This window comes from Lissotriton helveticus, chromosome 8, assembly GCF_964261635.1.
Source record: "Lissotriton helveticus chromosome 8, aLisHel1.1, whole genome shotgun sequence".
In the NCBI taxonomy this organism is placed as follows: domain Eukaryota; kingdom Metazoa; phylum Chordata; class Amphibia; order Caudata; family Salamandridae; genus Lissotriton; species Lissotriton helveticus.
In genome coordinates, this window is record NC_136069.1 from 1,539,566,639 (window position 1) to 1,539,593,483 (window position 26,845).

General features: G+C 43.0%; 27 non-coding genes across 27 annotated transcripts; all 27 read left to right on the forward strand.

Annotated features, from left to right (window-relative positions):
* Nucleotides 1-1,446: 1,446 nt before the first annotated feature.
* Nucleotides 1,447-1,529, forward strand: TRNAL-CAG (transfer RNA leucine (anticodon CAG)). The gene has a single exon. It is a non-coding gene; the product is annotated as a tRNA-Leu (tRNA).
* A 189-nt stretch (nucleotides 1,530-1,718) lies between these two features.
* TRNAL-AAG (transfer RNA leucine (anticodon AAG)) lies at nucleotides 1,719-1,801 on the forward strand. The gene has a single exon. It is a non-coding gene; the product is annotated as a tRNA-Leu (tRNA).
* Nucleotides 1,802-3,542: 1,741 nt separating this feature from the next.
* On the forward strand, nucleotides 3,543-3,625 carry TRNAL-CAG (transfer RNA leucine (anticodon CAG)). Its single transcript has one exon. It is a non-coding gene; the product is annotated as a tRNA-Leu (tRNA).
* A 189-nt stretch (nucleotides 3,626-3,814) lies between these two features.
* Nucleotides 3,815-3,897, forward strand: TRNAL-AAG (transfer RNA leucine (anticodon AAG)). The gene has a single exon. It is a non-coding gene; the product is annotated as a tRNA-Leu (tRNA).
* Nucleotides 3,898-5,637: 1,740 nt separating this feature from the next.
* On the forward strand, nucleotides 5,638-5,720 carry TRNAL-CAG (transfer RNA leucine (anticodon CAG)). Its single transcript has one exon. It is a non-coding gene; the product is annotated as a tRNA-Leu (tRNA).
* A 189-nt stretch (nucleotides 5,721-5,909) lies between these two features.
* On the forward strand, nucleotides 5,910-5,992 carry TRNAL-AAG (transfer RNA leucine (anticodon AAG)). Its single transcript has one exon. It is a non-coding gene; the product is annotated as a tRNA-Leu (tRNA).
* A 189-nt stretch (nucleotides 5,993-6,181) lies between these two features.
* Nucleotides 6,182-6,264, forward strand: TRNAL-AAG (transfer RNA leucine (anticodon AAG)). The gene has a single exon. It is a non-coding gene; the product is annotated as a tRNA-Leu (tRNA).
* Nucleotides 6,265-8,277: 2,013 nt separating this feature from the next.
* TRNAF-AAA (transfer RNA phenylalanine (anticodon AAA)) lies at nucleotides 8,278-8,360 on the forward strand. Its single transcript has one exon. It is a non-coding gene; the product is annotated as a tRNA-Phe (tRNA).
* A 1,026-nt stretch (nucleotides 8,361-9,386) lies between these two features.
* TRNAL-UAG (transfer RNA leucine (anticodon UAG)) lies at nucleotides 9,387-9,469 on the forward strand. The gene has a single exon. It is a non-coding gene; the product is annotated as a tRNA-Leu (tRNA).
* Nucleotides 9,470-10,101: 632 nt separating this feature from the next.
* Nucleotides 10,102-10,184, forward strand: TRNAL-CAG (transfer RNA leucine (anticodon CAG)). The gene has a single exon. It is a non-coding gene; the product is annotated as a tRNA-Leu (tRNA).
* A 188-nt stretch (nucleotides 10,185-10,372) lies between these two features.
* TRNAL-AAG (transfer RNA leucine (anticodon AAG)) lies at nucleotides 10,373-10,455 on the forward strand. Its single transcript has one exon. It is a non-coding gene; the product is annotated as a tRNA-Leu (tRNA).
* A 1,026-nt stretch (nucleotides 10,456-11,481) lies between these two features.
* On the forward strand, nucleotides 11,482-11,564 carry TRNAL-UAG (transfer RNA leucine (anticodon UAG)). The gene has a single exon. It is a non-coding gene; the product is annotated as a tRNA-Leu (tRNA).
* A 632-nt stretch (nucleotides 11,565-12,196) lies between these two features.
* On the forward strand, nucleotides 12,197-12,279 carry TRNAL-CAG (transfer RNA leucine (anticodon CAG)). Its single transcript has one exon. It is a non-coding gene; the product is annotated as a tRNA-Leu (tRNA).
* Nucleotides 12,280-14,292: 2,013 nt separating this feature from the next.
* Nucleotides 14,293-14,375, forward strand: TRNAL-CAG (transfer RNA leucine (anticodon CAG)). The gene has a single exon. It is a non-coding gene; the product is annotated as a tRNA-Leu (tRNA).
* A 189-nt stretch (nucleotides 14,376-14,564) lies between these two features.
* On the forward strand, nucleotides 14,565-14,647 carry TRNAL-AAG (transfer RNA leucine (anticodon AAG)). Its single transcript has one exon. It is a non-coding gene; the product is annotated as a tRNA-Leu (tRNA).
* Nucleotides 14,648-16,388: 1,741 nt separating this feature from the next.
* On the forward strand, nucleotides 16,389-16,471 carry TRNAL-CAG (transfer RNA leucine (anticodon CAG)). The gene has a single exon. It is a non-coding gene; the product is annotated as a tRNA-Leu (tRNA).
* A 187-nt stretch (nucleotides 16,472-16,658) lies between these two features.
* On the forward strand, nucleotides 16,659-16,741 carry TRNAL-AAG (transfer RNA leucine (anticodon AAG)). The gene has a single exon. It is a non-coding gene; the product is annotated as a tRNA-Leu (tRNA).
* A 189-nt stretch (nucleotides 16,742-16,930) lies between these two features.
* TRNAL-AAG (transfer RNA leucine (anticodon AAG)) lies at nucleotides 16,931-17,013 on the forward strand. Its single transcript has one exon. It is a non-coding gene; the product is annotated as a tRNA-Leu (tRNA).
* Nucleotides 17,014-18,754: 1,741 nt separating this feature from the next.
* TRNAL-CAG (transfer RNA leucine (anticodon CAG)) lies at nucleotides 18,755-18,837 on the forward strand. The gene has a single exon. It is a non-coding gene; the product is annotated as a tRNA-Leu (tRNA).
* A 189-nt stretch (nucleotides 18,838-19,026) lies between these two features.
* Nucleotides 19,027-19,109, forward strand: TRNAF-AAA (transfer RNA phenylalanine (anticodon AAA)). Its single transcript has one exon. It is a non-coding gene; the product is annotated as a tRNA-Phe (tRNA).
* Nucleotides 19,110-20,850: 1,741 nt separating this feature from the next.
* On the forward strand, nucleotides 20,851-20,933 carry TRNAL-CAG (transfer RNA leucine (anticodon CAG)). The gene has a single exon. It is a non-coding gene; the product is annotated as a tRNA-Leu (tRNA).
* Nucleotides 20,934-21,122: 189 nt separating this feature from the next.
* On the forward strand, nucleotides 21,123-21,205 carry TRNAF-AAA (transfer RNA phenylalanine (anticodon AAA)). Its single transcript has one exon. It is a non-coding gene; the product is annotated as a tRNA-Phe (tRNA).
* A 1,026-nt stretch (nucleotides 21,206-22,231) lies between these two features.
* On the forward strand, nucleotides 22,232-22,314 carry TRNAL-CAG (transfer RNA leucine (anticodon CAG)). The gene has a single exon. It is a non-coding gene; the product is annotated as a tRNA-Leu (tRNA).
* A 188-nt stretch (nucleotides 22,315-22,502) lies between these two features.
* TRNAL-AAG (transfer RNA leucine (anticodon AAG)) lies at nucleotides 22,503-22,585 on the forward strand. The gene has a single exon. It is a non-coding gene; the product is annotated as a tRNA-Leu (tRNA).
* Nucleotides 22,586-22,774: 189 nt separating this feature from the next.
* Nucleotides 22,775-22,857, forward strand: TRNAL-AAG (transfer RNA leucine (anticodon AAG)). The gene has a single exon. It is a non-coding gene; the product is annotated as a tRNA-Leu (tRNA).
* Nucleotides 22,858-23,883: 1,026 nt separating this feature from the next.
* TRNAL-UAG (transfer RNA leucine (anticodon UAG)) lies at nucleotides 23,884-23,966 on the forward strand. The gene has a single exon. It is a non-coding gene; the product is annotated as a tRNA-Leu (tRNA).
* A 632-nt stretch (nucleotides 23,967-24,598) lies between these two features.
* Nucleotides 24,599-24,681, forward strand: TRNAL-CAG (transfer RNA leucine (anticodon CAG)). Its single transcript has one exon. It is a non-coding gene; the product is annotated as a tRNA-Leu (tRNA).
* The last annotated feature ends 2,164 nt before the right edge of the window (nucleotides 24,682-26,845 follow it).

Genomic DNA, 26,845 nt, shown 5'->3' on the forward strand with positions numbered 1-26,845 from the left:
ATTCAAGAGATGTTTCCACTATGAAATGAAGAGCAAGGGGAAAGAGCACAAATGATAGAGCCAGTGAGTGAGATGGGGTGTTGAGGAAGGAGAGAATGAAACAAAGACAGAGTGAGTGAACGGCAGGTAGGCATAGAAGAGGAGACTAGAAGTGAAAGTGACTTGCCTTTCCCTGCTCTTGACCTCCCACCCATCTCAAACCAATCACAAACATACCTTCTATGCAACGTTGGTATGCAGAACTTCACTCCTCAGCCAGTGAGGGTGAGTCCCAAGCCAGGGGCTAGAGAGCAAAAGAATGGATGTGCTCAGACGTTCCTTGCTAGGGACAGTAGATTTCAAACAAGGCCTGCTCTCTTGTTTCCAGCAAGGATCTAGAAATTCTGCATGAATGTGCAAGGCACATTGACAGCATAAATTTGCATAAACTGCCCCACCTTCTGCCTTCCTACTTCCTGAGCAGTAGTTGTTTGTGTATAGAGAGAAAGGTCGCAGGCAAGGTAATTTTGTGAGTAGGATACAGAACCCTAAATAGCTGGTGAGAGGTATAAGTTATTCTAAAAGCATAAAAACAGTACACCTGTGAAATGAAATGCTTTCATACGTGATCTTCTGTGTTTATTGTCCTGTGCAAAAAGTTGCACCTTGTGTTTGAAGGTTGAAAATATTTCAAGCTTGCATGGACGCAGAAATTTCTGAGTGACTTTTATACATTTCTTAGGACTCTTCACTGTCAGGATGGCCGAGTGGTCTAAGGCGCTGTGTTTAGGCCGGATTCTCCTCTGGAGGCGTGGGTTCGAATCCCACTTCTGAAATGACTTTTGGAGATATAATCTTCTTCATCAGGATAACATCTGATGGAAGTTGCTTCTGTTCGTCTTCGCCTGGGATGTTATTCTGTCCTCGTCTAGTCAAGAGAGCTTGGGTTTCTCATATATTTCTGTTGTACAAAGTCTTGCTGATAAAGTGCAATCCTTACCAAATGAGCTTATGACCCATGTAAGAGCTCATCTAGAAGAGTCATTCTCTTGTATTCCCTGGCCAACAGGCCATACAAATTTGGAAGAATGCCAAGCACCTGGTAGACAGCTGGACTCAAGCACACTTACAGCAATTTCCTCAGGGCAGTGATCAGGGGCTGCTTAGATTTGCGAATTCCACCCTATGTTGTGACATTGAGATCCCTTGTTGAATTTGCTTTAGTCAGCCAAGATGTGGCTATTGACTCAATTTCAAAGCAGCTTTGGGCCGTTCAAGTGGCTGGTGAATAGCACTTTCTCTTTGTACTCATTAAAGGTCTAAAGAGTTCTTCATAGGTACTGCTCTGTATGGATTGTTCAGAGATCTGTTGGAAATGCTTATAATGGGATAAATAAATTGAGGGCATGCCTTTTCGGTACCCCACTTGCATGGCTGTCTGGCTTGTGGAAGGTGCGGCAAATGCAAGTCAGGATGGCCGAGTGGTCTAAGGCACTGCGTTCAGGTCGCAGTCTCTTCTGGAGGCGTGGGTTCAAATCCCACTTCTGACAAACCTGTGTTTAATCTTCTTTTTTCTTGAGGGAGAAAATCAGATCATTTCCCTCATATGGGCTTATATGGTTGTCTTTTTGAAAAAGTGCAGTGAGTTTTTTTCTTGCTATAGCCACTCATGGCCTAAGATGAGTGTTTTTTTTGTTCACACTATCTTTCTCACTATGTAGATGAACAAGCAACATGTGGTCAGGATGGCCGAGTGGTCTAAGGCGCTGCGTTAAGGCCGCAGTCTCTCCTGGAGGCGTGGGTTCGAATCCCACTTCTGACAAAACTTTAAGTCCATTTTGTCTCTGCGTTCCTTCAGAATCTCAGCTAAAAATTGGCAGTGCATATAATATCTGAATAAGTACCAAACTTCAGTTTCAACTGCAAATGAATTTGCCCAATTCTGTCTTCAAGCTCGTATAATATTCTTCTAGCACTAGTGGTGTTTTATGTGTTTTTTGGGGGGTGCCTAAAAAATCCCTTTTATTGAAGAAATGGCTTACATTCAGTCTTGTGATATTTTTGGTTTCCAATAAGTAGATTTTTAATTTTATGTAACCTCATTTTCTAATGATCCATTCAAGAGATGTTTCCACTATGAAATGAAGAGCAAGGGGAAAGAGCACAAATGATAGAGCCAGTGAGTGAGATGGGGTGTTGAGGAAGGAGAGAATGAAACAAAGACAGAGTGAGTGAACGGCAGGTAGGCATAGAAGAGGAGACTAGAAGTGAAAGTGACTTGCCTTTCCCTGCTCTTGACCTCCCACCCATCTCAAACCAATCACAAACATACCTTCTATGCAACGTTGGTATGCAGAACTTCACTCTTCAGCCAGTGAGGGTGAGTCCCAAGCCAGGGGCTAGAGAGCAAAAGAATGGATGTGCTCAGACGTTCCTTGCTAGGGACAGTTGATCTGAAACAAGGCCTGCTCTCTTGTTTCCAGCAAGGATCTAGAAATTCTGCATGAATCTGCAAGGCACATTGACAGCATAAATTTGCATAAACTGCCCCACCTTCTGCCTTCCTACTTCCTGAGCAGTAGTTGTTTGTGTATAAAGAGAGAGGTCGCAGGCAAGATAATTTTGTGAGTAGGATACAGAACCCTAAATAGCTGGTGAGAGGTATAAGTTATTCTAAAAGCATAAAAACAGTACACCTGTGAAATGAAATGCTTTCATATGTGATCTTCTGTGTTTATTGTCCTGTGCAAAAAGTTGCACCTTGTGTTTGAAGGTTGAAATTATTTCAAGCTTGCATGGACGCAGAAATTTCTGAGTGACTTTTATACATTTCTTAGGACTCTTCACTGTCAGGATGGCCGAGTGGTCTAAGGCGCTGTGTCTAGGCTGCAGTCTCCTCTGGAAGCGTGGGTTCGAATCCCACTTCTGAAATGACTTTTGGAGATATAATCTTCTTCAACAGGATAACATCTGATGGAAGTTGCATCTGTTCATCTTTACCTGGGACGTTATTCCGTCCTCGTCTAGTCAAGAGAGCTTGGGTTTCTCATATATTTCTGTTGTACAAAGTCTTGCTGATAAAGTGCAATCCTTACCAAATGAGCTTAGGACCCATGTAAGAGCTCATCTAGAAGAGTCATGCTCTTGTATTCCCTGGCCAGACAGGCCATGCAAATTTGGAAGAATGCCAAGCACCTGGTAGACAGCTGTACTCCAGCACACTTACAGCAATGTCCTCAGGGCTGTGAACAGGGGCTGCTTAGATTTGCGTATTCCACCCTATGTTGTGACATTGAGATCCCTTGTTGAATTTGCTTTAGTCAGCCAAGATGTGGCTATTGACTCAATTTCAAAGCAGCTTTGGGCCGTTCAAGTGGCTGGTGAATAGCACTTTCTCTTTGTACTCATTAAAGGTCTAAAGAGTTCTTCATAGGTACTGCTCTGTATGGATTGTTCAGAGATCTGTTGGAAATGCTTATAATGGGATAAATAAATTGAGGGCATGCCTTTTCGGTACCCCACTTGCATGGCTGTCTGGCTTGTGGAAGGTGCGGCAAATGCAAGTCAGGATGGCCGAGTGGTCTAAGGCACTGCGTTCAGGTCGCAGTCTCTTCTGGAGGCGTGGGTTCAAATCCCACTTCTGACAAACCTGTGTTTAATCTTCTTTTTTCTTGAGGGAGAAAATCAGATCATTTCCCTCATATGGGCTTATATGGTTGTCTTTTTGAAAAAGTGCAGTGAGTTTTTTTCTTGCTATAGCCACTCATGGCCTAAGATGAGTGTTTTTTTTGTTCACACTATCTTTCTCACTATGTAGATGAACAAGCAACATGTGGTCAGGATGGCCGAGTGGTCTAAGGCGCTGCGTTAAGGCCGCAGTCTCTTCTGGAGGCGTGGGTTCGAATCCCACTTCTGACAAAACTTTAAGTCCATTTTGTCTCTGCATTCCTTCAGAATCTCAGCTAAAAATTGGCAGTGCATATAATATCTGAATAAGTACCAAACTTCAGTTTCAACTGCAAATGAATTTGCCCAATTCTGTCTTCAAGCTCGTATAATATTCTTCTAGCACTAGTGGTGTTTTATGTGTTTTTTGGGGGGTGCCTAAAAAATCCCTTTTATTGAAGAAATGGCTTACATTCAGTCTTGTGATATTTTTGGTTTCCAATAAGTAGATTTTTAATTTTATGTAACCTCATTTTCTAATGATCCATTCAAGAGATGTTTCCACTATGAAATGAAGAGCAAGGGGAAAGAGCACAAATGATAGAGCCAGTGAGTGAGATGGGGTGTTGAGGAAGGAGAGAATGAAACAAAGACAGAGTGAGTGAACGGCAGGTAGGCATAGAAGAGGAGACTAGAAGTGAAGGTGACTTGCTTTTCCCTGCTCTTGACCTCCCACCCATCTCAAACCAATCACAAACATACCTTCTATGCAACGTTGGTATGCAGAACTTCACTCCTCAGCCAGTGAGGGTGAGTCCCAAGCCAGGGGCTAGAGAGCAAAAGAATGGATGTGCTCAGACGTTCCTTGCTAGGGACAGTTGATCTGAAACAAGGCCTGCTCTCTTGTTTCCAGCAAGGATCTAGAAATTCTGCATGAATCTGCAAGGCACATTGACAGCATAAATTTGCATAAACTGCCCCACCTTCTGCCTTCCTACTTCCTGAGCAGTAGTTGTTTGTGTATAAAGAGAGAGGTCGCAGGCAAGATAATTTTGTGAGTAGGATACAGAACCCTAAATAGCTGGTGAGAGGTATAAGTTATTCTAAAAGCATAAAAACAGTACACCTGTGAAATGAAATGCTTTCATATGTGATCTTCTGTGTTTATTGTCCTGTGCAAAAAGTTGCACCTTGTGTTTGAAGGTTGAAATTATTTCAAGCTTGCATGGACGCAGAAATTTCTGAGTGACTTTTATACATTTCTTAGGACTCTTCACTGTCAGGATGGCCGAGTGGTCTAAGGCGCTGTGTCTAGGCTGCAGTCTCCTCTGGAAGCGTGGGTTCGAATCCCACTTCTGAAATGACTTTTGGAGATATAATCTTCTTCATCAGGAAACAACTGATGGAAGTTGCATCTGTTCATCTTTACCTGGGACGTTATTCCGTCCTCGTCTAGTCAAGAGAGCTTGGGTTTCTCATATATTTCTGTTGTACAAAGTCTTGCTGATAAAGTGCAATCCTTACCAAATGAGCTTAGGACCCATGTAAGAGCTCATCTAGAAGAGTCATGCTCTTGTATTCCCTGGCCAGACAGGCCATGCAAATTTGGAAGAATGCCAAGCACCTGGTAGACAGCTGTACTCCAGCACACTTACAGCAATGTCCTCAGGGCTGTGAACAGGGGCTGCTTAGATTTGCGTATTCCACCCTATGTTGTGACATTGAGGTCCCTTGTTGAATTTGCTTTAGTCAGCCAAGATGTGGCTGTTGACTCAATTTCAAAGCAGCTTTGGGCCGTTCAAGTGGCTGGAGAATAGCACTTTCTCTTTGTACGCTTTAAAGGTCTAAAGAGTTCTTCTTAGGTACTGCTCTGTATGGATTGTTCAAAGATCTGTTGGAAATGCTTATAACGGGATAAATAAATTGAGGGCATGCCTTTTCGGTACCAAACTTGCATGGCTGTCTGGCTTGTGGAAGGTGCTGCAAATGCAAGTCAGGATGGCCGAGTGGTCTAAGGCGCTGTGTTCAGGTCGCAGTCTCTTCTGGAGGCGTGGGTTCAAATCCCACTTCTGACAAACCTGTGTTTATTCTTCTTTTTTCTTGAGGGAGAAAATCAGATCATTTCCCTCACATGGGCTTATATGGTTGTCTTTTTGGAAAAGTGCAGTGAGTTTTTTTCTTGCTATAGCCACTCATGGCCTAAGATGTGTGTTTTTTTTGTTCACACTATCTTTCTCACTATGTAGATTAAAAAGCAACATGTGGTCAGGATGGCCGAGTGGTCTAAGGCGCTGCGTTAAGGCCGCAGTCTCTCCTAGAGGCGTGGGTTCGAATCCCACTTCTGACAAACCTGTGTTTAATCTTCTTTTTTCTTGAGGGAGAAAATCAGATCATTTCCCTCACATGGGCTTATATGGTTGTCTTTTTGGAAAAGTGCAGTGAGTTTTTTTCTTGCCATAGCCACTTATGGCCTTAGATGTGTGTTTTTTTTGTTCACACTATCTTTCTCACTATGTAGATGGACAAGCAACATGTGGTCAGGATGGCCGAGTGGTCTAAGGCGCTGCGTTAAGGCCGCAGTCTCTCCTGGAGGCGTGGGTTCGAATCCCACTTCTGACAAAACTTTAAGTCCATTTTGTGTCTGCGTTCCTTCAGAATCTCAGCTAAAAATTGGCAGTGCATATAATATCTGAATAAGTACCAAACGTCCGTTTCAACTGCAAATGAATTTGCCCAATTCTGTCTTCAAGCTCTTATAATATTCTTCTAGCACTAGTGGTGTTTTATGTGTTTTTTGGGGGGTGCCTAAAAAATCCCTTTTATTGAAGAAATGGCTTACATTCAGTCTTGTGATATTTTTGGTTTCCAATAAGTAGATTTTTAATTTTATGTAACCTCATTTTCTAATGATCCATTCAAGAGATGTTTCCACTATGAAATGAAGAGCAAGGGGAAAGAGCACAAATGATAGAGCGAGTGAGTGAGATGGGGTGTTGAGGAAGGAGAGAATGAAACAAAGACAGAGTGAGTGAACGGCAGGTAGGCATAGAAGAGGAGACTAGAAGTGAAAGTGACTTGCTTTTCCCTGCTCTTGACCTCCCACCCATCTCAAACCAATCACAAACATACCTTCTATGCAACGTTGGTATGCAGAACTTCACTCCTCAGCCAGTGAGGGTGAGACCCAAGCCAGGGGCTAGAGAGCAAAAGAATGGATGTGCTCAGACGTTCCTTGCTAGGGACAGTTGATCTGAAACAAGGCCTGCTCTCTTGTTTCCAGCAAGGATCTAGAAATTCTGCATGAATGTGCAAGGCACATTGACAGCATAAATTTGCATAAACTGCCCCACCTCCTGCCTTCCTACTTCCTGAGCAGTAGTTGTTTGTGTATAGAGAGAAAGGTCGCAGGCAAGATAATTTTGTGAGTAGGATACAGAACCCTAAATAGCTGGTGAGAGGTATAAGTTATTCTAAAAGCATAAAAACAGTACACCTGTGAAATGAAATGCTTTCATATGTGATCTTCTGTGTTTATTGTCCTGTGCAAAAAGTTGCACCTTGTGTTTGAAGGTTGAAATTATTTCAAGCTTGCATGGACGCAGAAATTTCTGAGTGACTTTTATACATTTCTTAGGACTCTTAACTGTCAGGATGGCCGAGTGGTCTAAGGCGCTGTGTCTAGGCTGCAGTCTCCTCTGGAGACGTGGGTTCGAATCCCACTTCTGAAATGACTTTTGGAGATATAATCTTCTTCAACAGGATAACATCTGATGGAAGTTGCATCTGTTCGTCTTCACCTGGGATGTTATTCCGTCCTCGTCTAGTCAGGAGAGCTTGGGTTTCTCATATATTTCTGTTGTACAAAGTCTTGCTGATAAAGTGCAATCCTTACCAAATGAGCTTAGGACCCATGTAAGAGCTCATCTAAAAGAGTCATGCTCTTGTATTCCCTGGCCAGACAGGCCATGCAAATTTGGAAGAATGCCAAACACCTGGTAGACAGCTGTACTCCAGCACACTTACAGCAATGTCCTCAGGGCTGTGATCAGGGGCTGCTTAGATTTGCGTATTCCACCCTATGTTGTGACATTGAGCTCCCTTGTTGAATTTGCTTTAGTCAGCCAAGATGTGGCTGTTGACTCAATTTCAAAGCAGCTTTGGGCCGTTCAAGTGGCTGGTGAATAGCACTTTCTCTTTGTACGCTTTAAAGGTCTAAAGAGTTCTTCATAGGTACTGCTCTGTATGGATTGTTCAAAGATCTGTTGGAAATGCTTATAATGGGATCAATAAATTGAGGGCATGCCTTTTCGGTACCAAACTTGCATGGCTGTCTGGCTTGTGGAAGGTGCTGCAAATGCAAGTCAGGATGGCCGAGTGGCCTAAGGCGCTGCGTTCAGGTCGCAGTCTCTTCTGGAGCTGTGGGTTCAAATCCCACTTCTGACAAACCTGTGTTTAATCTTCTTTTTTCTTGAGGGAGAAAATCAGATCATTTCCCTCACATGGGCTTATATGGTTGTCTTTTTGGAAAAGTGCAGTGAGTTTTTTTCTTGCTATAGCCACTTATGGCCTAAGATGTGTGTTTTTTTTGTTCACACTATCTTTCTCACTATGTAGATGGACAAGCAACATGTGGTCAGGATGGCCGAGTGGTCTAAGGCGCTGCGTTAAAGCCGCAGTCTCTCCTGGAGGCGTGGGTTCGAATCCCACTTCAGACAAAACTTTAAGTCCATTTTGTCTCTGCGTTCCTTCAGAATCTCAGCTAAAAATTGGCAGTGCATATAATATCTGAATAAGTACCAAACTTCAGTTTCAACTGCAAATTAATTTGCCCAATTCTGTCTTCAAGCTCTTATAATATTCTTCTAGCACTAGTGGTGTTTTATGTGTTTTTTGGGGGGTGCCTAAAAAATCCCTTTTATTGAAGAAATGGCTTACATTCAGTCTTGTGATATTTTTGGTTTCCAATAAGTAGATTTTTAATTTTATGTAACCTCATTTTCTAATGATCCATTCAAGAGATGTTTCCACTATGAAATGAAGAGCAAGGGGAAAGAGCACAAATGATAGAGCGAGTGAGTGAGATGGGGTGTTGAGGAAGGAGAGAATGAAACAAAGACAGAGTGAGTGAACGGCAGGTAGGCATAGAAGAGGAGACTAGAAGTGAAAGTGACTTGCTTTTCCCTGCTCTTGACCTCCCACCCATCTCAAACCAATCACAAACATACCTTCTATGCAACGTTGGTATGCAGAACTTCACTCCTCAGCCAGTGAGGGTGAGTCCCAAGCCAGGGGCTAGAGAGCAAAAGAATGGATGTGCTCAGACGTTCCTTGCTAGGGACAGTTGATCTGAAACAAGGCCTGCTCTCTTGTCTCCAGCAAGGATCTAGAAATTCTGCATGAATGTGCAAGGCACATTGACAGCATGAATTTGCATAAACTGACCCACCTTCTGCCTTCCTACTTCCTGAGCAGTAGTTCTTTGTGTATAGAGAGAAAGGTTGCAGGCAAGGTAATTTTGTGAGTAGGATACAGAACCCTAAATAGCTGGTGAGAGGTATAAGTTATTCTAAAAGCATAAAAACAGTACACCTGTGAAATGAAATGCTTTCATATGTGATCTTCTGTGTTTATTGTCCTGTGCAAAAAGTTGCACCTTGTGTTTGAAGATTGAAATTATTTCAAGCTTGCATGGACGCAGAAATTTCTGAGTGACTTTTATACATTTCTTAGGACTCTTCACTGTCAGGATGGCCGAGTGGTCTAAGGCGCTGTGTTTAGGCCGCAGTCTCCTCTGGAGGCGTGGGTTCGAATCCCACTTCTGACATGACTTTTGGAGATATAATCTTCTTCATCAGGATAACATCTGATGGAAGTTGCATCTGTTCTTCTTCACCTGTGACCTTATTCCGTCCTCGTCTAGTCAAGAGAGCTTGGGTTTCTCATATATTTCTGTTGTACAAAGTCTTGCTGATAAAGTGCAATCCTTACCAAATGAGCTTAGGACCCATGTAAGAGCTCATCTAGAAGAGTCATGCTCTTGTATTCCCTGGCCAGACAGGCCATGCAAATTTGGAAGAATGCCAAGCACCTGGTAGACAGCTGTACTCCAGCACACTTACAGCAATGTCCTCAGGGCTGTGATCAGGGGCTGCTTAGATTTGCGTATTCCACCCTATGTTGTGACATTGATGTCCCTTGTTGAATTTGCTTTAGTCAGCCAAGATGTGGCTACTGACTCAATTTCAAAGCAGCTTTGGGCCGTTCAAGTGGCTGGTGAATAGCACTTTCTCTTTGTACTCATTAAAGGTCTAAAGAGTTCTTCATAGGTACTGCTCTGTATGGATTGTTCAAAGATCTGTTGGAAATGCTTATAATGGGATAAATAAATTGAGGGCATGCCTTTTCGGTACCCCACTTGCATGGCTGTCTGGCTTGTGGAAGGTGCTGCAAATGCAAGTCAGGATGGCCGAGTGGTCTAAGGCGCTGCGTTCAGGTCGCAGTCTCTTCTGGAGGCGTGGGTTCAAATCCCACTTCTGACAAACCTGTGTTTAATCTTCTTTTTTCTTGAGGGAGAAAATCAGATCATTTCCCTCACATGGGCTTATATGGTTGTCTTTTTGGAAAAGTGCAGTGAGTTTTTTTCTTGCTATAGCATCTCATGGCCTAAGATGTGTGTTTTTTTGTTCACACTATCTTTCTCACTATGTAGATGAACAAGCAACATGTGGTCAGGATGGCCGAGTGGTCTAAGGCGCTGCGTTAAGGCCGCAGTCTCTCCTGAAGGCGTGGGTTCGAATCCCACTTCTGACAAAACTTTAAGTCCATTTTGTCTCTGCGTTCCTTCAGAATCTCACCTAAAAATTGGCAGTGCATATAATATCTGAATAAGTACCAAACTTCAGTTTCAACTGCAAATGAATTTGCCCAATTCTGTCTTCAAGCTCGTATAATATTCTTCTAGCACTAGTGGTGTTTTATGTTTTTTTTCGGGGGTGCCTAAAAAATCCCTTTTATTGGAGAAATGGCTTACATTCAGTCTTGTGATATTTTTGGTTTCCAATAAGTAGATTTTTAATTTTATGTAGCCTCATTTTCTAATGATCCATTCAAGAGATGTTTCCACTATGAAATGAAGAGCAAGGGGAAAGAGCACAAATGATAGAGCCAGTGAGTGAGATGGGGTGTTGAGGAAGGAGAGAATGAAACAAAGACAGAGTGAGTGAACGGCAGGTAGGCATAGAAGAGGAGACTAGAAGTGAAGGTGACTTGCTTTTCCCTGCTCTTGACCTCCCACCCATCTCAAACCAATCACAAACATACCTTCTATGCAACGTTGGTATGCAGAACTTCACTCCTCAGCCAGTGAGGGTGAGTCCCAAGCCAGGGGCTAGAGAGCAAAAGAATGGATGTGCTCAGACATTCCTTGCTAGGGACAGTTGATCTGAAACAAGGCCTGCTCTCTTGTTTCCAGCAAGGATCTAGAAATTCTGCAAGAATCTGCAAGGCACATTGACAGCATAAATTTGCATAAACTGCCCCACCTTCTGCCTTCCTACTTCCTCAGCAGTAGTTGTTTGTGTATAAAGAGAGAGGTCGCAGGCAAGATAATTTTGTGAGTAGGATACAGAACCCTAAATAGCTGGTGAGAGGTATAAGTTATTCTAAAAGCATAAAAACAGTACACCTGTGAAATGAAATGCTTTCATATGTGATCTTCTGTGTTTATTGTCCTGTGCAAAAAGTTGCACCTTGTGTTTGAAGGTTGAAATTATTTCAAGCTTGCATGGACGCAGACATTTCTGAGTGACTTTTATACATTTCTTAGGACTCTTCACTGTCAGGATGGCCGAGTGGTCTAAGGTGCTGTGTTTAGGCTGCAGTCTCCTCTGGAGGCGTGGGTTCGAATCCCACTTCTGAAATGACTTTTGGAGATATAATCTTCTTCATCAGGATAACATCTGATGGAAGTTGCATCTGTTCGTCTTCACCTGGGACGTTATTCCGTCCTCGTCTAGTCAAGAGAGCTTGGGTTTCTCATATATTTCTGTTGTACAAAGTCTTGCTGATAAAGTGCAATCCTTACCAAATGAGCTTAGGACCCATGTAAGAGCTCATCTAGAAGAGTCATGCTCTTGTATTCCCTGGCCAGACAGGCCATGCAAATTTGGAAGAATGCCAAGCACCTGGTAGACAGCTGTACTCCAGCACACTTACAGCAATGTCCTCAGGGCTGTGATCAGGGGCTGCTTAGATTTGCGTATTCCACCCTATGTTGTGACATTGAGCTCCCTTGTTGAATTTGCTTTAGTCAGCCAAGATGTGGCTGTTGACTCAATTTCAAAGCAGCTTTGGGCCGTTCAAGTGGCTGGTGAATAGCACTTTCTCTTTGTACGCTTTAAAGGTCTAAAGAGTTCTTCATAGGTACTGCTCTGTATGGATTGTTCAAAGATCTGTTGGAAATGCTTATAATGGGATAAATAAATTGAGGGCATGCCTTTTCGGTACCAAACTTGCATGGGAATCTGGCTTGTGGAAGGAGCTGCAAATGCAAGTCAGGATGGCCAAGTGGTCTAAGGCGCTGCGTTCAGGTCGCAGTCTCTTCTGGAGGCGTGGGTTCAAATCCCACTTCTGACAAACCTGTGTTTAATCTTCTTTTTTTTTGAGGGAGAAAATCAGATCATTTCCCTCACATGGGCTTATATGGTTGTCTTTTTGGAAAAGTGCAGTGAGTTTTTTTCTTGCTATAGCCACTTATGGCCTAAGATGTGTGTTTTTCTTGTTCGCACTATCTTTCTCACTATGTAGATGGACGAGCAACATGTGGTCAGGATGGCCGAGTGGTCTAAGGTGCTGCGTTAAGGCCACTGTCTCTCCTGGAGGCGTGGGTTCGAATCCCACTTCTGACAAAACTTTAAGTCCATTTTGTCTCTGCGTTCTTTCAGAATCTCAGCTAAAAATTGGCAGTGAATATAATATCTGAATAAGTACCAAACTTCAGTTTCAACTGCAAATGAATTTGCCCAATTCTGTCTTCAAGCTCTTATAATATTCTTCTAGCACTAGTGGTGTTTTATGTGTTTTTTGGGGGGTGCCTAAAAAATCCCTTTTATTGAAGAAATGGCTTACATTCAGTCTTGTGATATTTTTGGTTTCCAATAAGTAGATTTTTAATTTTATGTAACCTCATTTTCTAATGATCCATTCAAGAGATGTTTCCACTATGAAATGAAGAGCAAGGGGAAAGAGCACAAATGATAGAGCCAGTGAGTGAGATGGGGTGTTGAGGAAGGAGAGAATGAAACAAAGACAGAGTGAGTGAACGGCAGGTAGGCATAGAAGAGGAGACTAGAAGTGAAAGTGACTTGCCTTTCCCTGCTCTTGACCTCCCACCCATCTCAAACCAATCACAAACATACCTTCTATGCAACGTTGGTATGCAGAACTTCACTCCTCAGCCAGTGAGGGTGAGTCCCAAGCCAGGGGCTAGAGAGCAAAAGAATGGATGTGCTCAGACGTTCCTTGCTAGGGACAGTTGATTTCAAACAAGGCCTGCTCTCTTGTTTCCAGCAAGGATCTAGAAATTCTGCATGAATGTGCAAGGCACATTGACAGCATAAATTTGCATAAACTGCCCCACCTTCTGCCTTCCTACTTCCTGAGCAGTAGTTGTTTGTGTATAGAGAGAAAGGTCGCAGGCAAGGTAATTTTGTGAGTAGGATACAGAACCCTAAATAGCTGGTGAGAGGTATAAGTTATTCTAAAAGCATAAAAACAGTACACCTGTGAAATGAAATGCTTTCATACGTGATCTTCTGTGTTTATTGTCCTGTGCAAAAAGTTGCACCTTGTGTTTGAAGGTTGAAAATATTTCAAGCTTGCATGGACGCAGAAATTTCTGAGTGACTTTTATACATTTCTTAGGACTCTTCACTGTCAGGATGGCCGAGTGGTCTAAGGCGCTGTGTTTAGGCCGGATTCTCCTCTGGAGGCGTGGGTTCGAATCCCACTTCTGAAATGACTTTTGGAGATATAATCTTCTTCATCAGGATAACATCTGATGGAAGTTGCTTCTGTTCGTCTTCGCCTGGGATGTTATTCTGTCCTCGTCTAGTCAAGAGAGCTTGGGTTTCTCATATATTTCTGTTGTACAAAGTCTTGCTGATAAAGTGCAATCCTTACCAAATGAGCTCATGACCCATGTAAGAGCTCATCTAGAAGAGTCATTCTCTTGTATTCCCTGGCCAGACAGGCCATACAAATTTGGAAGAATGCCAAGCACCTGGTAGACAGCTGGACTCAAGCACACTTACAGCAATTTCCTCAGGGCAGTGATCAGGGGCTGCTTAGATTTGCGAATTCCACCCTATGTTGTGACATTGAGATCCCTTGTTGAATTTGCTTTAGTCAGCCAAGATGTGGCTATTGACTCAATTTCAAAGCAGCTTTGGGCCGTTCAAGTGGCTGGTGAATAGCACTTTCTCTTTGTACTCATTAAAGGTCTAAAGAGTTCTTCATAGGTACTGCTCTGTATGGATTGTTCAGAGATCTGTTGGAAATGCTTATAATGGGATAAATAAATTGAGGGCATGCCTTTTCGGTACCCCACTTGCATGGCTGTCTGGCTTGTGGAAGGTGCGGCAAATGCAAGTCAGGATGGCCGAGTGGTCTAAGGCACTGCGTTCAGGTCGCAGTCTCTTCTGGAGGCGTGGGTTCAAATCCCACTTCTGACAAACCTGTGTTTAATCTTCTTTTTTCTTGAGGGAGAAAATCAGATCATTTCCCTCATATGGGCTTATATGGTTGTCTTTTTGAAAAAGTGCAGTGAGTTTTTTTCTTGCTATAGCCACTCATGGCCTAAGATGAGTGTTTTTTTTGTTCACACTATCTTTCTCACTATGTAGATGAACAAGCAACATGTGGTCAGGATGGCCGAGTGGTCTAAGGCGCTGCGTTAAGGCCGCAGTCTCTCCTGGAGGCGTGGGTTCGAATCCCACTTCTGACAAAACTTTAAGTCCATTTTGTCTCTGCGTTCCTTCAGAATCTCAGCTAAAAATTGGCAGTGCATATAATATCTGAATAAGTACCAAACTTCAGTTTCAACTGCAAATGAATTTGCCCAATTCTGTCTTCAAGCTCGTATAATATTCTTCTAGCACTAGTGGTGTTTTATGTGTTTTTTGGGGGGTGCCTAAAAAATCCCTTTTATTGAAGAAATGGCTTACATTCAGTCTTGTGATATTTTTGGTTTCCAATAAGTAGATTTTTAATTTTATGTAACCTCATTTTCTAATGATCCATTCAAGAGATGTTTCCACTATGAAATGAAGAGCAAGGGGAAAGAGCACAAATGATAGAGCCAGTGAGTGAGATGGGGTGTTGAGGAAGGAGAGAATGAAACAAAGACAGAGTGAGTGAACGGCAGGTAGGCATAGAAGAGGAGACTAGAAGTGAAAGTGACTTGCCTTTCCCTGCTCTTGACCTCCCACCCATCTCAAACCAATCACAAACATACCTTCTATGCAACGTTGGTATGCAGAACTTCACTCTTCAGCCAGTGAGGGTGAGTCCCAAGCCAGGGGCTAGAGAGCAAAAGAATGGATGTGCTCAGACGTTCCTTGCTAGGGACAGTTGATCTGAAACAAGGCCTGCTCTCTTGTTTCCAGCAAGGATCTAGAAATTCTGCATGAATCTGCAAGGCACATTGACAGCATAAATTTGCATAAACTGCCCCACCTTCTGCCTTCCTACTTCCTGAGCAGTAGTTGTTTGTGTATAAAGAGAGAGGTCGCAGGCAAGATAATTTTGTGAGTAGGATACACAACCCTAAATAGCTGGTGAGAGGTATAAGTTATTCTAAAAGCATAAAAACAGTACACCTGTGAAATGAAATGCTTTCATATGTGATCTTCTGTGTTTATTGTCCTGTGCAAAAAGTTGCACCTTGTGTTTGAAGGTTGAAATTATTTCAAGCTTGCATGGACGCAGAAATTTCTGAGTGACTTTTATACATTTCTTAGGACTCTTCACTGTCAGGATGGCCGAGTGGTCTAAGGCGCTGTGTCTAGGCTGCAGTCTCCTCTGGAAGCGTGGGTTCGAATCCCACTTCTGAAATGACTTTTGGAGATATAATCTTCTTCAACAGGATAACATCTGATGGAAGTTGCATCTGTTCATCTTTACCTGGGACGTTATTCCGTCCTCGTCTAGTCAAGAGAGCTTGGGTTTCTCATATATTTCTGTTGTACAAAGTCTTGCTGATAAAGTGCAATCCTTACCAAATGAGCTTAGGACCCATGTAAGAGCTCATCTAGAAGAGTCATGCTCTTGTATTCCCTGGCCAGACAGGCCATGCAAATTTGGAAGAATGCCAAGCACCTGGTAGACAGCTGTACTCCAGCACACTTACAGCAATGTCCTCAGGGCTGTGAACAGGGGCTGCTTAGATTTGCGTATTCCACCCTATGTTGTGACATTGAGGTCCCTTGTTGAATTTGCTTTAGTCAGCCAAGATGTGGCTGTTGACTCAATTTCAAAGCAGCTTTGGGCCGTTCAAGTGGCTGGAGAATAGCACTTTCTCTTTGTACGCTTTAAAGGTCTAAAGAGTTCTTCTTAGGTACTGCTCTGTATGGATTGTTCAAAGATCTGTTGGAAATGCTTATAACGGGATAAATAAATTGAGGGCATGCCTTTTCGGTACCAAACTTGCATGGCTGTCTGGCTTGTGGAAGGTGCTGCAAATGCAAGTCAGGATGGCCGAGTGGTCTAAGGCGCTGTGTTCAGGTCGCAGTCTCTTCTGGAGGCGTGGGTTCAAATCCCACTTCTGACAAACCTGTGTTTATTCTTCTTTTTTCTTGAGGGAGAAAATCAGATCATTTCCCTCACATGGGCTTATAGTTGTCTTTTTGGAAAAGTGCAGTGAGTTTTTTTCTTGCTATAGCCACTCATGGCCTAAGATGTGTGTTTTTTTTGTTCACACTATCTTTCTCACTATGTAGATTAACAAGCAACATGTGGTCAGGATGGCCGAGTGGTCTAAGGCGCTGCGTTAAGGCCGCAGTCTCTCCTGGAGGCGTGGGTTCGAATCCCACTTCTGACAAACCTGTGTTTAATCTTCTTTTTTCTTGAGGGAGAAAATCAGATCATTTCCCTCACATGGGCTTATATGGTTGTCTTTTTGGAAAAGTGCAGTGAGTTTTTTTCTTGCCATAGCCACTTATGGCCTTAGATGTGTGTTTTTTTTGTTCACACTATCTTTCTCACTATGTAGATGGACAAGCAACATGTGGTCAGGATGGCCGAGTGGTCTAAGGCGCTGCGTTAAGGCCGCAGTCTCTCCTGGAGGCGTGGGTTCGAATCCCACTTCTGACAAAACTTTAAGTCCATTTTGTCTCTGCGTTCCTTCAGAATCTCAGCTAAAAATTGGCAGTGCATATAATATCTGAATAAGTACCAAACGTCCGTTTCAACTGCAAATGAATTTGCCCAATTCTGTCTTCAAGCTCTTATAATATTCTTCTAGCACTAGTGGTGTTTTATGTGTTTTTTGGGGGGTGCCTAAAAAATCCCTTTTATTGAAGAAATGGCTTACATTCAGTCTTGTGATATTTTTGGTTTCCAATAAGTAGATTTTTAATTTTATGTAACCTCATTTTCTAATGATCCATTCAAGAGATGTTTCCACTATGAAATGAAGAGCAAGGGGAAAGAGCACAAATGATAGAGCGAGTGAGTGAGATGGGGTGTTGAGGAAGGAGAGAATGAAACAAAGACAGAGTGAGTGAACGGCAGGTAGGCATAGAAGAGGAGACTAGAAGTGAAAGTGACTTGCTTTTCCCTGCTCTTGACCTCCCACCCATCTCAAACCAATCACAAACATACCTTCTATGCAACGTTGGTATGCAGAACTTCACTCCTCAGCCAGTGAGGGTGAGACCCAAGCCAGGGGCTAGAGAGCAAAAGAATGGATGTGCTCAGACGTTCCTTGCTAGGGACAGTTGATCTGAAACAAGGCCTGCTCTCTTGTTTCCAGCAAGGATCTAGAAATTCTGCATGAATGTGCAAGGCACATTGACAGCATAAATTTGCATAAACTGCCCCACCTCCTGCCTTCCTACTTCCTGAGCAGTAGTTGTTTGTGTATAGAGAGAAAGGTCGCAGGCAAGATAATTTTGTGAGTAGGATACAGAACCCTAAATAGCTGGTGAGAGGTATAAGTTATTCTAAAAGCATAAAAACAGTACACCTGTGAAATGAAATGCTTTCATATGTGATCTTCTGTGTTTATTGTCCTGTGCAAAAAGTTGCACCTTGTGTTTGAAGGTTGAAATTATTTCAAGCTTGCATGGACGCAGAAATTTCTGAGTGACTTTTATACATTTCTTAGGACTCTTAACTGTCAGGATGGCCGAGTGGTCTAAGGCGCTGTGTCTAGGCTGCAGTCTCCTCTGGAGACGTGGGTTCGAATCCCACTTCTGAAATGACTTTTGGAGATATAATCTTCTTCAACAGGATAACATCTGATGGAAGTTGCATCTGTTCGTCTTCACCTGGGATGTTATTCCGTCCTCGTCTAGTCAGGAGAGCTTGGGTTTCTCATATATTTCTGTTGTACAAAGTCTTGCTGATAAAGTGCAATCCTTACCAAATGAGCTTAGGACCCATGTAAGAGCTCATCTAGAAGAGTCATGCTCTTGTATTCCCTGGCCAGACAGGCCATACAAATTTGGAAGAATGCCATGCACAAGGTAGACAGCTGGACTCCAGCACACTTACAGCAATGTCCTCAGGGCTGTGATCAGGGGCTGCTTGGATTTGCGTATTCCACCCTATGTTGTGACATTGAGCTCCCTTGTTGAATTTGCTTTAGTCAGCCAAGATGTGGCTGTTGACTCAATTTCAAAGCAGCTTTGGGCCGTTCAAGTGGCTGGTGAATAGCACTTTCTCTTTGTACGCTTTAAAGGTCTAAAGAGTTCTTCATAGGTACTGCTCTGTATGGATTGTTCAAAGATCTGTTGGAAATGCTTATAATGGGATCAATAAATTGAGGGCATGCCTTTTCGGTACCAAACTTGCATGGCTGTCTGGCTTGTGGAAGGTGCTGCAAATGCAAGTCAGGATGGCCGAGTGGCCTAAGGCGCTGCGTTCAGGTCGCAGTCTCTTCTGGAGCCGTGGGTTCAAATCCCACTTCTGACAAACCTATGTTTAATCTTCTTTTTTCTTGAGGGAGAAAATCAGATCATTTCCCTCACATGGGCTTATATGGTTGTCTTTTTGGAAAAGTGCAGTGAGTTTTTTTCTTGCTATAGCCACTTATGGCCTAAGATGTGTGTTTTTTTTGTTCACACTATCTTTCTCACTATGTAGATGGACAAGCAACATGTGGTCAGGATGGCCGAGTGGTCTAAGGCGCTGCGTTAAAGCCGCAGTCTCTCCTGGAGGCGTGGGTTCGAATCCCACTTCAGACAAAACTTTAAGTCCATTTTGTCTCTGCGTTCCTTCAGAATCTCAGCTAAAAATTGGCAGTGCATATAATATCTGAATAAGTACCAAACTTCAGTTTCAACTGCAAATGAATTTGCCCAATTCTGTCTTCAAGCTCTTATAATATTCTTCTAGCACTAGTGGTGTTTTATGTGTTTTTTGGGGGGTGCCTAAAAAATCCCTTTTATTGAAGAAATGGCTTACATTCAGTCTTGTGATATTTTTGGTTTCCAATAAGTAGATTTTTAATTTTATGTAACCTCATTTTCTAATGATCCATTCAAGAGATGTTTCCACTATGAAATGAAGAGCAAGGGGAAAGAGCACAAATGATAGAGCGAGTGAGTGAGATGGGGTGTTGAGGAAGGAGAGAATGAAACAAAGACAGAGTGAGTGAACGGCAGGTAGGCATAGAAGAGGAGACTAGAAGTGAAAGTGACTTGCTTTTCCCTGCTCTTGACCTCCCACCCATCTCAAACCAATCACAAACATACCTTCTATGCAACGTTGGTATGCAGAACTTCACTCCTCAGCCAGTGAGGGTGAGTCCCAAGCCAGGGGCTAGAGAGCAAAAGAATGGATGTGCTCAGACGTTCCTTGCTAGGGACAGTTGATCTGAAACAAGGCCTGCTCTCTTGTCTCCAGCAAGGATCTAGAAATTCTGCATGAATGTGCAAGGCACATTGACAGCATGAATTTGCATAAACTGACCCACCTTCTGCCTTCCTACTTCCTGAGCAGTAGTTCTTTGTGTATAGAGAGAAAGGTTGCAGGCAAGGTAATTTTGTGAGTAGGATACAGAACCCTAAATAGCTGGTGAGAGGTATAAGTTATTCTAAAAGCATAAAAACAGTACACCTGTGAAATGAAATGCTTTCATATGTGATCTTCTGTGTTTATTGTCCTGTGCAAAAAGTTGCACCTTGTGTTTGAAGGTTGAAATTATTTCAAGCTTGCATGGACGCAGAAATTTCTGAGTGACTTTTATACATTTCTTAGGACTCTTCACTGTCAGGATGGCCGAGTGGTCTAAGGCGCTGTGTCTAGGCTGCAGTCTCCTCTGGAGGCGTGGGTTCGAATCCCACTTCTGAAATGACTTTTGGAGATATAATCTTCTTCAACAGGATAACATCTGATGGAAGTTGCATCTGTTCATCTTCACCTGGGATGTTATTCCGTCCTCGTCTAGTCAGGAGAGCTTGGGTTTCTCATATATTTCTGTTGTACAAAGTCTTGCTGATAAAGTGCAATCCTTACCAAATGAGCTTAGGACCCATGTAAGAGCTCATCTAGAAGAGTCATGCTCTTGTATTCCCTGGCCAGACAGGCCATGCAAATTTGGAAGAATGCCAAGCACCTGGTAGACAGCTGTACTCCAGCACACTTACAGCAATGTCCTCAGGGCTGTGATCAGGGGCTGCTTAGATTTGCGTATTCCACCCTATGTTGTGACATTGAGCTCCCTTGTTGAATTTGCTTTAGTCAGCCAAGATGTGGCTGTTGACTCAATTTCAAAGCAGCTTTGGGCCGTTCAAGTGGCTGGTGAATAGCACTTTCTCTTTGTACGCTTTAAAGGTCTAAAGAGTTCTTCACAGGTACTGCTCTGTATGGATTGTTCAAAGATCTGTTGGAAATGCTTATAATGGGATCAATAAATTGAGGGCATGCCTTTTCGGTACCAAACTTGCATGGCTGTCTGGCTTGTGGAAGGTGCTGCAAATGCAAGTCAGGATGGCCGAGTGGCCTAAGGCGCTGCGTTCAGGTCGCAGTCTCTTCTGGAGCCGTGGGTTCAAATCCCACTTCTGACAAACCTGTGTTTAATCTTCTTTTTTCTTGAGGGAGAAAATCAGATCATTTCCCTCACATGGGCTTATATGGTTGTCTTTTTGGAAAAGTGCAGTGAGTTTTTTTCTTGCTATAGCCACTTATGGCCTAAGATGTGTGTTTTTTTTGTTCACACTATCTTTCTCACTATGTAGATGGACAAGCAACATGTGGTCAGGATGGCCGAGTGGTCTAAGGCACTGCGTTAAAGCCGCAGTCTCTCCTGGAGGCGTGGGTTCGAATCCCACTTCAGACAAAACTTTAAGTCCATTTTGTCTCTGCGTTCCTTCAGAATCTCAGCTAAAAATTGGCAGTGCATATAATATCTGAATAAGTACCAAACTTCAGTTTCAACTGCAAATGAATTTGCCCAATTCTGTCTTCAAGCTCTTATAATATTCTTCTAGCACTAGTGGTGTTTTATGTGTTTTTTGGGGGGTGCCTAAAAAATCCCTTTTATTGAAGAAATGGCTTACATTCAGTCTTGTGATATTTTTGGTTTCCAATAAGTAGATTTTTAATTTTATGTAACCTCATTTTCTAATGATCCATTCAAGAGATGTTTCCACTATGAAATGAAGAGCAAGGGGAAAGACCACAAATGATAGAGCGAGTGAGTGAGATAGGGTGTTGAGGAAGGAGAGAATGAAACAAAGACAGAGTGAGTGAACGGCAGGTAGGCATAGTAGAGGAGATTAGAAGTGAAAGTGACTTGCTTTTCCCTGCTCTTGACCTCCCACCCATCTCAAACCAATCACAAACATACCTTCTATGCAACGTTGGTATGCAGAACTTCACTCCTCAGCCAGTGAGGGTGAGTCCCAAGCCAGGGGCTAGAGAGCAAAAGAATGGATGTGCTCAGACGTTCCTTGCTAGGGACAGTTGATCTGAAACAAGGCCTGCTCTCTTGTCTCCAGCAAGGATCTAGAAATTCTGCATGAATGTGCAAGGCACATTGACAGCATGAATTTGCATAAACTGACCCACCTTCTGCCTTCCTACTTCCTGAGCAGTAGTTCTTTGTGTATAGAGAGAAAGGTTGCAGGCAAGGTAATTTTGTGAGTAGGATACAGAACCCTAAATAGCTGGTGAGAGGTATAAGTTATTCTAAAAGCATAAAAACAGTACACCTGTGAAATGAAATGCTTTCATATGTGATCTTCTGTGTTTATTGTCCTGTGCAAAAAGTTGCACCTTGTGTTTGAAGGTTGAAATTATTTCAAGCTTGCATGGACGCAGAAATTTCTGAGTGACTTTTATACATTTCTTAGGACTCTTCACTGTCAGGATGGCCGAGTGGCCTAAGGCGCTGCGTTCAGGTCGCAGTCTCTTCTGGAGCCGTGGGTTCAAATCCCACTTCTGACAAACCTGTGTTTAATCTTCTTTTTTCTTGAGGGAGAAAGTCAGATCATTTCCCTCACATGGGCTTATATGGTTGTCTTTTTGGAAAAGTGCAGTGAGTTTTTTCTTGCTATAGCCACTTATGGCCTAAGATGTGTGTTTTTTTTGTTCACACTATCTATCTCACTATGTAGATGGACAAGCAACATGTGGTCAGGATGGCCGAGTGGTCTAAGGCGCTGCGTTAAGGCCGCAGTCTCTCCTGGAGGCGTGGGTTCGAATCCCACTTCTGACAAACCTGTGTTTAATCTTCTTTTTTCTTGAGGGAGAAAATCAGATCATTTCCCTCACATGGGCTTATATGGTTGTCTTTTTGGAAAAGTGCAGTGAGTTTTTTTCTTGCCATAGCCACTTATGGCCTTAGATGTGTGTTTTTTTTGTTCACACTATCTTTCTCACTATGTAGATGGACAAGCAACATGTGGTCAGGATGGCCGAGTGGTCTAAGGCGCTGCGTTAAGGCCGCAGTCTCTCCTGGAGGCGTGGGTTCGAATCCCACTTCTGACAAAACTTTAAGTCCATTTTGTCTCTGCGTTCCTTCAGAATCTCAGCTAAAAATTGGCAGTGCATATAATATCTGAATAAGTACCAAACTTCAGTTTCAACTGCAAATGAATTTGCCCAATTCTGTCTTCAAGCTCGTATAATATTCTTCTAGCACTAGTGGTGTTTTATGTGTTTTTTGGGGGGTGCCTAAAAAATCCCTTTTATTGAAGAAATGGCTTACATTCAGTCTTGTGATATTTTTGGTTTCCAATAAGTAGATTTTTAATTTTATGTAACCTCATTTTCTAATGATCCATTCAAGAGATGTTTCCACTATGAAATGAAGAGCAAGGGGAAAGAGCACAAATGATAGAGCCAGTGAGTGAGATGGGGTGTTGAGGAAGGAGAGAATGAAACAAAGACAGAGTGAGTGAACGGCAGGTATGCATAGAAGAGGAGACTAGAAGTGAAGGTGACTTGCTTTTCCCTGCTCTTGACCTCCCACCCATCTCAAACCAATCACAAACATACCTTCTATGCAACGTTGGTATGCAGAACTTCACTCCTCAGCCAGTGAGGGTGAGTCCCAAGCCAGGGGCTAGAGAGCAAAAGAATGGATGTGCTCAGACGTTCCTTGCTAGGGACAGTTGATCTGAAACAAGGCCTGCTCTCTTGTTTCCAGCAAGGATCTAGAAATTCTGCATGAATCTGCAAGGCACATTGACAGCATAAATTTGCATAAACTGCCCCACCTTCTGCCTTCCTACTTCCTGAGCAGTAGTTGTTTGTGTATAAAGAGAGAGGTCGCAGGCAAGATAATTTTGTGAGTAGGATACAGAACCCTAAATAGCTGGTGAGAGGTATAAGTTATTCTAAAAGCATAAAAACAGTACACCTGTGAAATGAAATGCTTTCATACGTGATCTTCTGTGTTTATTGTCCTGTGCAAAAAGTTGCACCTTGTGTTTGAAGGTTGAAATTATTTCAAGCTTGCATGGACGCAGAAATTTCTGAGTGACTTTTATACATTTCTTAGGAATCTTCACTGTCAGGATGGCCGAGTGGTCTAAGGCGCTGTGTTTAGGCCGCAGTCTCCTCTGGAGGCGTGGGTTCGAATCCCACTTCTGACATGACTTTTGGAGATATAATCTTCTTCATCAGGATAACATCTGATGGAAGTTGCATCTGTTCGTCTTCACCTGGGACGTTATTCCGTCCTCGTCTAGTCAAGAGAGCTTGGGTTTCTCATATATTTCTGTTGTACAAAGTCTTGCTGATAAAGTGCAATCATTACCAAATGAGCTTAGGACCCATGTAAGAGCTCATCTAGAAGAGTCATGCTCTTTTATTCCCTGGCCAGACAGGCCATGCAAATTTGGAAGAATGCCAAGCACCTGATAGACAGCTGTACTCCAGCACACTTACAGCAATGTCCTCAGGGCTGTGATCAGGGGCTGCTTAGATTTGCGTATTCCACCCTATGTTGTGACATTGAGCTCCCTTGTTGAATTTGCTTTAGTCAGCCAAGATGTGGCTGTTGACTCAATTTCAAAGCAGCTTTGGGCCGTTCAAGTGGCTGGTGAATAGCACTTTCTCTTTGTACGCTTTAAAGGTCTAAAGAGTTCTTTATAGGTACTGCTCTGTATGGATTGTTCAAAGATCTGTTGGAAATGCTTATAATGGGATAAATAAATTGAGGGCATGCCTTTTCGGTACCAAACTTGCATGGCTGTCTGGCTTGTGGAAGGAGCTGCAAATGCAAGTCAGAATGGCCGAGTGGTCTAAGGTGCTGCGTTCAGGTCGCAGTCTCTTCTGGAGGCGTGGGTTCAAATCCCACTTCTGACAAACCTGTGTTTAATCTTCTTTTTTCTTGAGGGAGAAAATCAGATCATTTCCCTCACATGGGCTTATATGATTGTCTTTTTGGAAAAGTGCAGTGAGTTTTTTTCTTGCTATAGCCACTTATGGCCTAAGATGTGTGTTTTTTTTGTTCACACTATCTTTCTCACTATGTAGATGGACGAGCAACATGTGATCAGGATGGCCGAGTGGTCTAAGGCGCTGCGTTAAGGCCGCAGTCTCTCCTGGAGGCGTGGATTCGAATCCCACTTCTGACAAAACTTTAAGTCCATTTTGTCTCTGCGTTCTTTCAGAATCTCAGCTAAAAATTGGCAGTGAATATAATATCTGAATAAGTACCAAACTTCAGTTTCAACTGCAAATGAATTTGCCCAATTCTGTCTTCAAGCTCTTATAATATTCTTCTAGCACTAGTGGTGTTTTATGTGTTTTTTGGGGGGTGCCTAAAAAATCCCTTTTATTGAAGAAATGGCTTACATTCAGTCTTGTGATATTTTTGGTTTCCAATAAGTAGATTTTTAATTTTATGTAACCTCATTTTCTAATGATCCATTCAAGAGATGTTTCCACTATGAAATGAAGAGCAAGGGGAAAGAGCACAAATGATAGAGCCAGTGAGTGAGATGGGGTGTTGAGGAAGGAGAGAATGAAACAAAGACAGAGTGAGTGAACGGCAGGTAGGCATAGAAGAGGAGACTAGAAGGGAAGGTGACTTGCTTTTCCCTGCTCTTGACCTCCCACCCATCTCAAACCAATCACAAACATACCTTCTATGCAACGTTGGTATGCAGAACTTCACTCCTCAGCCAGTGAGGGTGAGTCCCAAGCCAGGGGCTAGAGAGCAAAAGAATGGATGTGCTCAGACGTTCCTTGCTAGGGACAGTTGATTTCAAACAAGGCCTGCTCTCTTGTTTCCAGCAAGGATCTAGAAATTCAGCATGAAAGTGCAAGGCACATTGACAGCATAAATTTGCATAAACTGCCCCACCTTCTGCCTTCCTACTTCCTGAGCAGTAGTTGTTTGTGTATAGAGAGAAAGGTCGCAGGCAAGGTAATTTTGTGAGTAGGATACAGAACCCTAAATAGCTGGTGAGAGGTATAAGTTATTCTAAAAGCATAAAAACAGTACACCTGTGAAATGAAATGCTTTCATACGTGATCTTCTGTGTTTATTGTCCTGTGCAAAAAGTTGCACCTTGTGTTTAAAGGTTGAAATTATTTCAAGCTTGCATGGACGCAGAAATTTCTGAGTGACTTTTATACATTTCTTAGGACTCTTCACTGTCAGGATGGCCGAGTGGTCTAAGGTGCTGTGTTTAGGCCGGATTCTCCTCTGGAGGCGTGGGTTCGAATTCCACTTCTGAAATGACTTTTGGAGATATAATCTTCTTCATCAGGATAACATCTGATGGAAGTTGCTTCTGTTCGTCTTCACCTGGGATGTTATTCTGTCCTCGTCTAGTCAAGAGAGCTTGGGTTTCTCATATATTTCTGTTGTACAAAGTCTTGCTGATAAAGTGCAATCCTTACCAAATGAGCTTATGACCCATGTAAGAGCTCATCTAGAAGAGTCATTCTCTTGTATTCCCTGGCCAGACAGGCCATACAAATTTGGAAGAATGCCAAGCACCTGGTAGACAGCTGGACTCCAGCACACTTACAGCAATTTCCTCAGGGCAGTGATCAGGGGCTGCTTAGATTTGCGAATTCCACCCTATGTTGTGACATTGAGATCCCTTGTTGAATTTGCTTTAGTCAGCCAAGATGTGTGTAGGAGAGTAGGGTCTGCAATCCTATGATCACCCCGATTTTTGCTTTTTGCTGCACTGGTTTACGACTTTCCCTGGCTGTGGGCCTGCTAATCAGACCCACAGCCTAGCTGTTCTCTCTATCCAAATTGTACTTAGGTACTGAATTGGCACTGGGCCCTCTCCAAGTCCCTGTACCCAGGGCTGAGGTGCACCCAGAAGTCTCCCAGGGGCTGAAGCATGTATTATGCCACCCCTGGATTGACTAACTAAAACTGACACAACTGGCTGCACGACAGCTGGGGCAAGGTGGTGTACTCACCCCTTGCTTTAGATATAGTATACCTATATCTAACCCTAAAATGGACACACAGATCTCCTATCAGTCACTCCTATGGCAG